The following is a 14,031-nucleotide window of genomic DNA, read 5'->3' on the forward strand; positions in this document are numbered from 1 at the left end:
TGCGATCTTTTGCAGGGGCAGGCCTTATTCCATTCCCCTCTCGTATCCTCTCATTTCACAAGCAGTTCATTCTCGGGTCTGGGTGTCACAGGCATCCGGCTCAATTCAATCTTTTAGGGGATGTTCAGTTGGGTTCAGGGTAGTGTCACAGGTTCGATAGGGGGTTCCGTCTCATCGCCAAGTCAGGAGTCGGTGTGTTCTTTTGCCATGGCAAACACTTTCCAGTCATTTGCTGGATACGTACTGCTGCCGTCCGGGAGCACACCTTTATCCTTGATGGTTCTTTACCTTCCCTTCTTCACCTAAATTTTGTGTCTTTTGCCCTCTTCTCAGGCATACTGACCAGCTAGGCCAAGGCACACCTCAGGCCTTGGTTCTTAGGAGTATCGCATTTCCCGCTTGAAGACTCTGACTACAAGTTGAAGGCTGGCTGCAGGCCAGCCTGTATTTGTAGGAGGAGCCTGAGAGGGCTATTTAAACCTCCTCCTCTGTCAGGGCCAGTGTCGGTAGGTTTTCTGGGTTCCCACCCACCCGTTCCCCAGTTTCATACATTCTCATAGTATTTTGTTCTTATTCTTACATTCAGGGTATGCCCTCTTCTCAGGCATACTGACCAGCTAGGCCAAGGCACACCTCAGGCCTTGGTTCTTAGGAGTATCGCATTTCCCGCTTGAAGACTCTGACTACAACTGTTAAAAATAAGTGTCAAATGCAAAACTCTGGTGGGTGTAACAAGATGTCCGCTTGCCCCTTCTCACTGTATCCTTACTGTGGAGGAGTGCGGGGTGTAGCAAGACGGTGGTGACAGAACGTCACTTCCATTACCAATTCTGACGGGTCGCCTAATCTGACGGAACACCAGCGCGGCTCCAGTACCTCCCGGGAGTGTAGATGGCTCCATCTCTCTCTCACTTGCAGGAAGATCATTGGTTGGCATCTGTGCCCCCAGGCACAAATGGGGATCACAATGGAGCTTACCACGTGATTCCCCCCCACCCCCCATCTCACACTGCACCTGCATATCCCTTGTCCCCGCCATGAGTGTAGGCCAGGCAGGGATCTGTGAGAGCTGCTGAGAATAAAGTTGTCCTTGAAGCCTTCTGTGTTTACAAGTTACAGTGGTGAGCAGAGGGCAAGAGCTGGAGTTCTAGTTGAAAAAAAGCCCTGGGTGTGAGATCTAAATGAAATGGCCTGGAGGGCCACTTTTGGCCAATGGCCCTGTGTTTGACACATTTGCTGTAGAAAATATTAGTAAGATCCCATCTTGGACGTGCAGTTCAGTTGTAAGAACCAGTTCACAAAACAAAAAAAAAGCAGGGGCAACAAAATAGATAAGGGGCATGGGGGACATCCGCTACGAGGAAAGGTTAAAGTCCAACTGTGGGCCCAATAGATTAATTGTGATAATATTTGTAAGGAAGTCTGTATATCAGATTTGTAGTGATATGCAGCTAAATATCTTCTAAGTGATATCTTAGCTCTACCGGACAGTACAGCCACCGCTATACTTCTGGTTCACTGTGACTTTACTGCTGCACATCCATTGGACACTGGGACTGGTGTCGTCTCTCTGCCTCCCAATCTGCTATTTACAAAACACACAGCAACAGACAGCTGTCAAAAGGTTTGTGGACACCTGAACATCCCATCTATGGTTTGTTGGACATCATATTCCAAAGCCATTGGCATTCTTATAGAGCTCCCCCTCCACTTTGCAGCTATAACCTCCTACACTCTTCTGGGAAGGCTTTACCCAAGATTTCGGAGCTTGTCTGTGGGAATCTGTGTCTGTTTAGCCAAAAGAGCATTTGTGAGGTACTGATGCTAGACGAAATGATTTGCAATTGGCGTTCCAACTTATTCCAAAGATGTTAAGTAGGGCTAAGGTCAGGGCTCTGTGCGGGTCACTCAAGTTCCTTCACACTAAGCTATTGTTTATGGCGTTGTCGTTGTGCACAGGGGCACGTCATGCTGGATCAGAAAGGGGGCGTCAACAAATTGTTCCCACAAATGTGGGAGAGCACATTTGTCTAACATGCTTTTGCACTTTATGCAGTAATATTAACAGTACCCTTTACTTGAAGTTAATCATTTGAGAGGGAGATCCTACTTATTTGGCAATAAATTGTACATGTTGCTGGCAGTGCTGTCACATTAGGAAGGCTGAAGGATGCTGAATCACACTGGATCAGTGCACTCCTTTTTATACATGCTTCACCTTTGTCCTACTTCCCTATATCAAGCTGTGTATAACTGGCAAAGTCCTAATAAAGTCTGTGGAAAAACAACTCCACCACACCCCATGACAGAGTGATCGGCTTCATCTAGGCTCCAGCTGCCAAAAATAATGCTGTCAATTCCATAAAAGATAATATTCTGACTGCCTGTGATTTGTTTCCGACAGTTATTTCAACCCAGATTACCACCAGAGCCTCTTCCAAAGCGACGTCACAACGTCACTTCTAGTTTAATTGGCTGCCAATGGCGCCAATTTAAAAAAAAAATTACAGTATTCAGAATTGCTGTCTGCTGATCCCCCACTCAGTAGCACCCCCAGCTTTGCTGATCCGACGCTCAGTAGTAATCCCCAGCTCTGTTGATCCCCCGCTCAGTAGTAGCCCCCAGCTCTGCTAAACCACTGCTCAGTAGTAACCCCCCCCCCTCTGCTGACCCCTTCTCAGTAGCATCCCCAGCTCTGCTGATCCTCCACTCAGTAGTAACTCCCAGCACTGCTGATCCCCCACTCAGTAGTAACTCCCAGCACTGCTGATCCCCCACTCAGTAGTAAACCCCAGCACTGCTGATCCTCCACTCAGTAGTAACTCCCAGCACTGCTGATCCCCCACTCAGTAGTAAACCCCAGCTCTGCTCATCCTCTGGTTTGTTGATCCGCCTCTCTCTCTGGTCCCTTCTCACCTCCTGCTATATTGCTCCCATGCTGTGCACCCCGTGTAACATCTGCTTTTTTCTCCTGCTCCAGTCTCCCAGCTCTGCTGACCCTCTACCGTTCAGTCCTCTCTGTCCGATCCTCACTCACCTTCCACTATAGCATTCCCATGTTGCACACCACCATGTGCTGTCTGTTAGCATCTCTTCTCCAGTCCCGACCCCGCTAACCTTCCTGCTGCTCCACGCTGCACACCAGATGTGACATCTGCAGCAGACACTTTGAGAATATATACACATGAACCGGAAGAGACTAGTGATGATGTCTTTCTGGGTCACTTGTTGATTTTCCAGTGCATCCTGGGATATCCTATACCTGCAATACCTACAAAACAAAGAAAAGCTAACTCTAAATAAAAGCCCCATAAAAGCTGCAGGTGTTGTTAGGGCTTGTTAACACTTGACTAAATTTCTGACGCTCGACAAATGCGTTTTTATGGTGTTAGTATGGGCATCAATGAGCTTTAGAATGGGTCATTTTACAAGCGTTAAAACGCTCCCTAAATGCCCTATGTGTGGTTTTGTAGCGTTTGACGAGCATTACAACTTCTCCACAATGGAAAGTGACAGAAATAAACATGTTTTAACGCACCGAAACCGCACCAAAACTGCACTGAAAACGCCTGCCAAATGTTTGCGGAGCATTGCCATAGACTTGAAAGGGAGGCGTTGAAAGACTTCAAACGCCTCCTGACTTGACATGAGCCTTCAATTTTGAAGCAACGCAACACCCCAAAAGCTTAGTGTGAACAGCACAATGTCCTGTCTCTTTTTAACACCTGTCAAAAGCCTCCCAAATTCCTGCTCTTAATGCCAATGTCTTAGCCCTAGTGGGCGTTATCATAGACTTCTATGGAGGCTTTGGAGATGCTTTGAAGCACCAAGAAAGCAATATGGAGTATAATTTTTGAAGCGAAGCAAAGCAAATGCGATGCGTGAACATGACTGTAAGCTTACTACTTTATTTGGTGAGAGGTGCTTTCATTGGCATTCAGAGTGCTTTAAAAAAGTCTGTCCAATGCCACATGTTGAAGCATGTGTAAACAAGCCCTAATGCAGATTCTACAGGGTGTAAACCACTATCAGTGTATGCGCGATATCTCACCACTTTGATTTTGGGATACACCATGCCGACATTTATTACAGTTCATGCAGCTTATCTGCATTACAATAGTAATATACAAAGTGGCATCTGGGCTTTGATTAAGAGCTGTTAATTAAATAACTGTATGCCCTCAAAGTCCTTGTGTCACCAGTTTGTAGATGCAAGATGGCGTTTGGTGTTTACTGGAAAAGTTGCATTGTGAAGAATCTAGATCATATTATAAATATACAGGAGCAGCATCCTATATTAGGGTTGCCACCTCATCCCTTTAAACCTGAACACATATTAATTATACAGGTTCTGTGGCTGATTAAGGTGGTAATTAAACTCATGTGGTGCCTCATTTGCATTAAATTAGCCTCAGAACTAGGGATGAGCTCCGGCGTGTTCGCACACTCCATGTGCAAAGCACGCTAGGAAGTCGGCGCAGCGCTGTGCTAGTCACAGGCAGTGAGACATTTCCCAATCTCTGCAGCCGCACATCGGGACAATGTCTCACTGCCTGTGATTAGCGCAGCGCTGCGCTGACTTCCTGGTGGGCTCTGCACGTGGCGTGTGCGAACACGCCGGAGCTCATCCTTGCCCAGAACCTGTGTAATTCAGATGTGTTCCACTTTAAAGAGATGAGGTGGCAACTCTAATCCTACTGCAGATTGATTTTTGCTGCTGAATGTCAACTAAATTTCAGAACGTTAATTTTCTTCTAACAGTTCACCTGAAACCAAATTACAGCCACATGCTTTTCACATTCTATGTTTGTTGCACAGTGATGTTTGACTTGCAGCTGTTCTTTAACCACCCACGCTTCTTTTATTAAACTAAAGTGGATTTTTTATTCGTGGCATGACTGAAAACCTATTTCCACGTAAACTCCATTATACTTGTTATCGTTACATGTGCTGCAGGCACTTTTTTTCCCCCCCTTTGCGAGAAGAAAGAGGGTGTGTGCTGCAGAAGATGTTTACTGACTTTGTGTATCCAATCAGGTTCTCTGTACTGCCAGGATACATGCCATTGGTTTATTTGGACACAAGGATGAGTGGTGTGGCTCTGAGCCTCTGCTTGTTTATTGGTTTCTCTGGAGAGAGACTGTACAAATATTGGTTGGAGTTCCTGGAAATCCTGAGGACAATGACGGAAAGGCAGTAGAAGCAGCAGTGACATAGAGGATACTTGACCGCCTAGCTCACTCTGCCCTTGTGAACTTGTGTGCTGCATTCTTGTCATTCATAAACTTCAGTTTATAATGTTAAAGTGGACAGGAGCTGAAAGTACCCTCCACACCCCTCACTCCGTCATAATAGTTCAGTAAACAACTGGTGTGATGGGAACATAAACAGTACAGTAAGTGCTGACACAGAGATAGAGATATGTATGTATATATATATATATATATATATATATATATATATATATATATATATATTTTTTTTTTTTTTTTTTTTTTTTTTTTTACATACAGCTTAAAAGAAAAAAAAAGAGTACATTTTTAAATTTTATCAAAGTTTTGTATTCTGTAATAATGATGTTATTTTTATTTAGCCTCAAAAAATCCACAGGCTTTGGCACAAATTGGACTCTCTAATTTCAGCAGCCAGTCAAACACATAACGTTGAGAGATTCAATCGGTCAGATTATGGATATTGTTACAGAACAAAGAAGTACATTGTCTTCATGCCTTCCACATCCAAACACTGTTGTTTTCAGCATGCGGTTATAAGCACCTAAAACAAGTGATTGTAAACCCATATTATATATATATATATATATATATATATATATAAACATTTTAATAACAAACATATTATACTTACCTGCTCTGTGCAGTGGTTTTGCACAGAGCAGTCCCAATTCTCCTCTCAGGTCCCCTGACAGCGCTCCTCCCTTTGCCGCATGTCAACCATAGGAAACCCTTTGCTTTGGGGACACTTGTGCGGACTCGTGCTTAAGCCAGCTGTGTGTGTCCATAGGCACACAGAGCTTGGCTTGGCTCTGCCTCCCACTCCTTGCTCACTGGCTGTGATTGACAGCAGTCGGAGCCAATGGCCCTGGCTGCTGTCTCTGAGCCAATGAGGAGGGAGAGAGCCAAGAGAGAAACTTCTCTTGTACACATTGCTGGATCGTGACCGGGCTTAAGTAAATATGGGGGGGGGAGCTGTACTGTGAATGTTTTTCACTTTAATCCAGAGAACTTCTCCTATGGATTACAGGAATGCAGTTAATTTTGCACTCCCGTGACCTGTTTTCAGCAGAGGGCGGGCTGAAGTCTGCTCTCTACTGACGTCACTGCTGTCAGTCCAGGCTCCATGTCATCGCAACCACGGATTCGGGATCTGCCAGATTCCTGGACTGATACCCGGCTCAGCCTCTAAGCGAGCCGCTAAGAGCCCGAGCCAGCCACCCCCACCCCTCCACAGCAGAGTGCGGAGGAGGCAGAGCAGAGAGCTGCAGACTGGCAGTCTGTGTGAGCTGTCTCCGCCCCCACCACCGCTATTAGCAGTACATTAAAAACTTTAAAAAATGTCAATGCCTGCTGCTCTCTTTTATACAGCGATAATCGTCAGAGCACATGTATATTGAAATCAATACCTCTAAATATCTTTTTCTGCAGGTCAGTCACGTGACTCCCAGCCACTCTGCTACTCCATTCCAGGACTACAACGGGAGGGCCTGAGCAGCCAGCACAGTGGTCACATGACCTACCGGCTGAGGTCAGAGTTAGATCTCGGTCCCTCCCGCTGTAGCCCGGGCATCAGAGTAACAGAGCAGCCGGGAGTAACGTGACTGGCTTAAAGAAAAAAGGTATTTAACACTAACACTGTGAGTTATCACTGTATAAAGGAGAGGGGCTGCCAGTGGAATGGATAATTAAGGTTACAAACACTTTTAGGATTCACACTGTTCCGACACGACTTTGCCAGGCAACTTCAGTGCGACTTTAGGGAATGCCTGCGTAATCTTCCTGTAATGTTGGATCCAAATCACATCAAGCATCTGACTTGGAATACGACTTCCATTCAATTCTATGGGATAAAATCGGACAGAAGTCGGACCAAAGCAGTGCCGGAACCTTTTCCAAAGTCAGACCGACACAAGCCGGACCAGTTAAGACGGTTCCTATAGGGAAACATTGATTTTTACATGTCTTGCTCTCGAAGTATGTCACACCAGTGTGAACCGGGCCTAAAAGAAACGTCTCCTCTGCCCGTGCTCTTCTTGTCTATCTCCCCCCTCCCCCCTTTTTTTATTTTGCACCTTCACACAGAAAATCAAGCAATGTTCTGCTGCAATCCACCACCACACGCCAGGTCCCACGCTGCCATCTTCCTTTCCTACGTCCCTAGGAGCCGGCTGTCTCTTCCAGGCTTTGGCAGTCCGTAATGACGTGCCACCAGATCTGCCCTCCGGCTGCTGTGTGTCCCCGCTCCTACAGATACCTGGGATGTATGAAGGGGACATGTCATTCTTGCCGGGGCCTAAATAGGGACGTGGGGCTGGCTAGAGAAAAAAAATAACGTAAACAAACAAAAAAACAACAACACTTTTTTAAATAGCAGAGAGGGGAGAGGATTGCAGTGGGGAAAGGTTTGTTTTGAGAGTGAAGGTCCACTTTAATACATGGGGGGTACCCTAATGGGGTTTTTGTAAACTGAACAGGATTCGGCACACTACAGAGTTGTTGCAAAATTTTGCTGATCTATCACATGAAATCTAGAAAAATCTACGTGTGGCCAGCTTTAACAATCCACTACCTATGACTGCCTTTATTCTGCTTTTACAATGACTGTGTCACTGTCCAATGTTGTCCCGAGTAATGATGCCAGTTCAGCTCTATACACCCTGCACGCTGAGAAGATATGATGCACACAAAGCCCTAAACTTCCTCTGATCCCAGATCTTCTGCATCCAAGCCTACCAGCCTTCATCTGTACGACTAGGCAGGGTTTGTCTTTAGGGTAAGATTTCTATATTTCTAATATTACTTACCATGCCTGGGGTACAACCTTTACATGAAATGCGACAGTACTATAACAGCATTACTGTAAGGCTCAGTTCACACTGCTATGACCCCCCCCCCCCCATTGTCGTGCGACTTCCAGTGCAACTATGACGTACGAGTTTCATGCGACTGAATTTTTTGGACCGTAAATGGCATCAAAGTAGTGCAGAAACCTTTTTAAGAGTCTCAATGATTGGAACGGCCGCCATTGAAATAAATGTGTGTTCACTTGTCATGCGACTTTTTGTGTCACGAGGCACATGGCAAGTTGCAGCACAGCGAACCAAAACTAAAAGCAAATAACATTTATGACTGGTGTGTATATATAAATATAAATTATAGGGACTACCACAGCACTCAAATTTTATAAAATGTTTTTTTTTCTCATTAAAATGCAATGATAGTCACAATAGGTTGTAAAAATACAGCTAAACACCCATATACAATAAAATGGGAATCCAGGTGCATTTTCTGTACAATATATCGTTTTTGTACATCAATAAACAGTCTAAATGGCATTTAGCCAATTCGCCAATTACCAAACACATACTCATCATAAACAGAACCACAGTAGATCAGAGGCAGCAGAACATCCACATACATCTCATATGTAAAAAGCCAAATGACACTCACGAAATCCCAAAGGAGAAACAGAGATAAGGAACTTTATTTTATGTGGGGCACTTTGTAAGGATCATTAGGCTTTTTTGATGTATAAAGGTGGCCAGAAACAGATAGAGATTTGTCCTGGTTCAGGAGGGAGCGGCTGTGGCTGTCCCTGCTCCATGGAACTCTGACTTCTGTTAAAGAAGAATGTTATAAAAACGTTTCTCGATCAGCAGCTGAAGGCAATTGGCCACAGCAACTGATCAGTGTATCTTCTTTGGGTTTGTTTGACATGCGTCACCCTTCCATATGTTCCTCGCTCTGAAGGCCAGTTTTAGGTGGGGGCAGTGGCAATTTCTTTGTATTGTTAAAAAAAAACCCTGCTGGTTTTTCAAAATTTAGTTTATATTCCGCTTTAAGATACATGAGAATGTTATCATGTATTTGATCTGTATATGTAAATATACTATGACTATTTATGGTCTGATAGGTGCAAAATATATTTTATATTATATATATATATATATATATATATATATATATATATATATATATATATATATATATATACACATACACACACACACACACACACACACACAAAGTATCTCACAAAAGTGAGTACACCCCTCACATTTTTGTAAATATTTTATTATATCTTTTCATGTGACAACACTGAAGATGAACCCCCTTTCTCTGCAATTACAGCTGCAAGTCTTTTTGGGGATGTCTCTACGAGCTTTGCACATCTAGAGAGTGATATTTGTGCCCATTCTGCTTTGCAAAATATCTCAAACCCTGTCAGATTGGATGGAGAGCGTCTGTGAACAGCAATTTTCAAGTCTTGCCACGGATTCTCAGTTGGATTTAGGTCTGGACTTTGACTTGGCCATTCTAACACATGAATATGCTTTGATTTAAAGTTTTAAACCATTCCATTGTAGCTCTGGCTGTATGTTTAGGGACGTTGTCCTGCTGGAAGGTGAACCTCCGCCTCAGTCTCATGTCTTTTGCAGACTCTAACAGTTTTTCTTCTAAGATTGCCCTGTATTTGGCTCCATCCATCTTCTCATCAACTCTGACCAGCTTCCCCGTCCCTGTTGAAGAAAAACATCCCCCACAACATGATGTTGCCACCAACATGCTTCGCGGTGGGGATGGTGTGTTCAGGGTGATGTGCAGTGTTCGTTTTCCACCACACATAGCATTTTGCTTTTAGGCCAAAAATTTCAATGTTGGTCTCATCTGACCAGAGCACCTTCTTCCACACGTTTGCTGTGTCCCCCACATGGCTTCTCCCAAACTGCAAACAGGACTTTCTATGGCTTTCTTCTTGCCACTCTTCCATAAAGGGAAGATTTGTGGAGTACACGACTAATAGTTGTCCTGTGGACAGATTCTCCCACCTGAGCTGTGGATCTCTGCAGCTCCTCCAGAGTTACCATGGACCTCTTGGTTGCTTCTCTGATGAAAGCTCTCCTTGCCCGGCCTGTCAGTTTAGGTGGATGGTCATGTCTTGGTAGGCACTCTTTAAATTTTTGGATGATGGATTGAACAGGGCTCCTCGTGAGATGTTCAAAGCTTGGGATATTTTTTATAACAAATCCCTGCGTTGAGGCTGCATTCACACTTGAGCGTAGCGTTTTCAAGCAGAAAATCGCACAAATTTCCTGCGATATTGCTGCGTTCTACCACATCGTTTTTTTACCGCAATTGTGTGCAGGGCAAAAGGTCACCAATGTTAAAAGAAGAAAAACGCCCAAATCTGCTCAATTTGAGCGACAAAAAAGGGTCTGGAACTTGTTTGAGCTTCAGGCGTGCGGCTTCAGGCGACATGGAGTGGAGATGTGAACCATCTCCATTGAGAATAATCGATTTTTTACCCTCTAGCGTTTTGTAGCTTCAGGCTTCAAGCTACAGAACGCTCAGGTGTGAATGGGGTCTTAACGTCTCCACAACTTTATCTCTGACCTGTCTGGTTAGTTCCTTGGCCTGATGCTGTTTGTTCTCTAACAAACCACTGAGGCTTCACAGAACAACTGTTTTTATACTGAGATTAAATTACACACAGGTGGACTATTTACTAATTAGGTGACTTCTGAAGGCAATTGGTTCCACTAGATTTTAGTTAGTGGCATCAGAGTAAAGGGGACTGAATACAAATGTACACCACACTTTTCATATATTTATTTGTAAAAAAATTTGAAAACCATTTATCATTTTCCTTCCACTTCACAATTTTGTGTGTGTGTGTATTATATATATATATATATATATATATATATATATATATATATATCTATTGCATATTCCTTTTAGATATGTGTAAATTCCACTGACTAACATTATCTGAGAATTGCAGCCTTCTCTAGTCTTGAAGTAGACGTAGTTTGTCAAATGTGTTAACATCAGTTTTTGTAAACTGGTGAAATGCCATTCAAAATGTTTATGGATGTGGTCAGGAACTATAAATTGCACAGAAAATGTTCCAGGTAATCAGTTTTATTGTATATGTTGTTTACTTGTGTTTAAACTTCATGTGACTTATAAATCTTTATGATTTTTATGAGAAAAATAAACTGTAAAGTTTCAAGTGCTTTAATATGCACAGTTTATAAAGTTTTTTAATGGGATGTCAGCACTCAAATAGTAAATACATGATGTGTGCTCCACATTTATTAACTACGTTTTCTTCGCTAAACTCTTCTGCAGACTGAAGTTGCCTTAAAGCAAAGTTCCACCCAAAAGTGGAACTTCCACTTTAAGCGCTCCTCGCCCCCTTAAATGGCAAGTTTGGCATGTAATTTTTTTTGGGGGGGGGGGGGGGCACGTCTTCCTAGTTATGACAGGTACCCAGCTCCCATTTCCTACTCTCGTTATGTCGGCAACTCCTCCACCCCCCCCCTGCAAACTTCTGGGGCACGTCACAGGTAACAGAAGATTGCCTGGCTATCACAGCCGGGTGCCCACACTTGCAATGCCCATGCCGCGGAGAGGTGGAGGAGAATGGGCGAGGCTTCGGGCAGCCACATCGCTGGACTGTGGGACAGGTGAGTGGCTGTTTATTAAAAGTCAGCAGCTACACTTTTTGTAGATGCTGACCTAATAAACTTACAAATGAGTGGAACTCCGCTTTAAAGTGATTGTAAATGTTTTTTTTTTTTTTAAATAAAATGTGTTATACTTACCTGCTTTATGTAAGGTTTTTTAACAGAGAAGCCCCAATCCTCCTCTTTTGGGGTGCCCTGGCAGCACTCCTGGCCCCTCCTCTTCATCGGGTGCCCCTACAGAGAGCCTCCTGTATTAGAGGGCCTCCATTCTGGATGGAGGAGAACAGGGGACACTTTTGAACAGCAGCATTGTTAATATGGCGGGAGGGAAGTGTTAGATGGACTAGCAGATTTAGGGCCCATTCACACCAGAAACTGCACATAACTGCGTGTTTCTGACTGCATGTTTACATGCATTTGATGTGCGCATTTTGTGCTGCATTTGCAGTGCTTTTTTTATATGATTTTGGGCTTGGCTTAAAGGGGGACGGTGAAGTGCATTTGAAGTGTGTTTGTGGTGTGTTACCTGCTTTTGCAGTGCATAAAAATGCAGCATGCGATATTTATTTATTTTTTATTTTTTTTAACTGCACTGAATTGCACTGCAATGATGTGAACTATGTCCATAGGATTACCTTGATTTTGGGTTGTCTATGCAGTTGGAGTGCAGTTCAAAATGCATCCAACTGCGTTCGCTATTAAAGGCCCCTAAAGCTGGGTATACGTGTACCGAAATTTGGGCAGTTCAGCAGGAACTGTGTACCGCTCTCAGTTCAACCAAAGCTGGTATAATAACCAGCATCTGTTGAACAGTCCTGCTGTAAAATCAGCTTTCAATCAGTGCCTGCAGCCAATACCTGCAGCCAATACCTGCAGTGCTGATCTGTGTATTCTGCCCGGAAGGAGGCCCCACTATCAGAATACAATAGCGCAGTGTGAGAGATCCCTACATACACATCGCTTGTAGCGAGTATACTCTGCTTTAGGTACGCTAAAAAATTTAAGCCAAACGTCAACTAATACTTGATGGGCAGTTACAACAGTTTTGTTCCTTTTGGAATAAAGCTTTTTACATAAATAAATAAAAGCGGATCATTGTAAGCGCACCTGTCAGTGTTAAATGGCTTGTTTCCTCCCGTTAAACAGCTACATCTGCAGGACATCTTGTTCTGATGAAAAACAACAAAATTGCTGGATGAATCCCCAGGTGAAAATAAAGGAAAGAAATCCTAAAAAAGAAAATTAAGAATTGCTGCAATATAATAAATGTTTTCTCTCGGGTTTAATACAGCCTTAAAGGAGAAGTCCAGCCTGAGCTCCTTTGACTGGGCTTCTCCTAAGGATCACAGGAGTGCAATTCATTTTGCACTCCTGTGACCCGTTTTCAGCAGAGAGCTCTCTGAAGTCCCCTCTCTGCTGACACCACACAGATCAGTCCAGGCACCGTGCTACCACAATGAAGTCTGGATCAACCAGGTGCCTGAACTAATGGCAGTCTCAGCCACTCAGCAAGCCACTGAGACAGCCGCTCCCCACCCCTCCTTAGCTTAGCGCTCCAATGAGCGTCCCATGTACATGGAGCCTTACATAGGTGGATGCTGCATCTGTCCCCCGCCGGTACCATGTTTAGGCGCATTTGGCATCTGAAATGTGCAAATCTTCATCATCTGAACCCATTTTTTTGCTTTCAAAGAAACGCTGTTAAACGCAACTGCCTAAAAACGGCAATAAACGAGACTGTGTACATGGTCACATAAGATAACATTGAATGAGTTCAGGGACAGTTGAAAAAAAGCGTCCAACTGCCTCTGAACGTACGTTTTGCAGTGCCCCATGTACATGGGGCCTTAGTATAAAAGGGGAAAAAAAAAAAACTTCTCTTTTAAGCCTAATAAAGCTTTATATTCAAAGAAGCATGGCTATGTACGTTGTGTTGCTGTCAGGAAGAGGCATATTACAGTTAAACACACTGGGGAGGATTTGTGGCGGCACAGTGGTGTAGTGGGCAGCATTCTCACCTAGCAGTTAAAAGGGCCACAGGTTCATAATCCCAACCATGACACTACCTGGCTGGAGCTTGTATGGGTTTCCTCCCACACTCCACAGACATGCTGGTAGGTTAATTGGCTTGTATCCAAAAAGTTGGCCCTAGTATATGAATGTAAATTGGGGACCTTGGATTGTGGGCTCAGGATGGACTGGTGTCTTTATTCAACCTTACTATGTAACTATATACTAAAGGCAAATAGACTGCGCACTCTTCTAGTGCTGTTGCATTCATTTTCCTCAGAGATTAGTAAATGAGGGGAAACTGCCAATTTTCG

The 14,031-nt window shown here is 43.9% G+C and overlaps 1 protein-coding gene across 1 annotated transcript in view; it reads right to left on the minus strand.

The window, feature by feature from the left end:
- DYNC1I1 (dynein cytoplasmic 1 intermediate chain 1) overlaps positions 1–14,031 on the minus strand; it is a 792,350-nt gene that overhangs the window by 773,321 nt on the left and 4,998 nt on the right. Inside the window, exon 2 of the mRNA XM_077490748.1 lies at positions 12,815–12,876. The gene's annotated coding sequence lies outside the window, so the exon portion shown is untranslated. The remainder of the gene's footprint in view (positions 1–12,814; positions 12,877–14,031) is intronic.

The sequence above is a fragment of the Lithobates pipiens genome, unplaced genomic scaffold (genome assembly GCF_037356315.1).
Source record: "Lithobates pipiens isolate NorthernLeopardFrog02 unplaced genomic scaffold, aLitPip1_a1.2 Scaffold_19, whole genome shotgun sequence".
Classification (NCBI taxonomy): domain Eukaryota; kingdom Metazoa; phylum Chordata; class Amphibia; order Anura; family Ranidae; genus Lithobates; species Lithobates pipiens.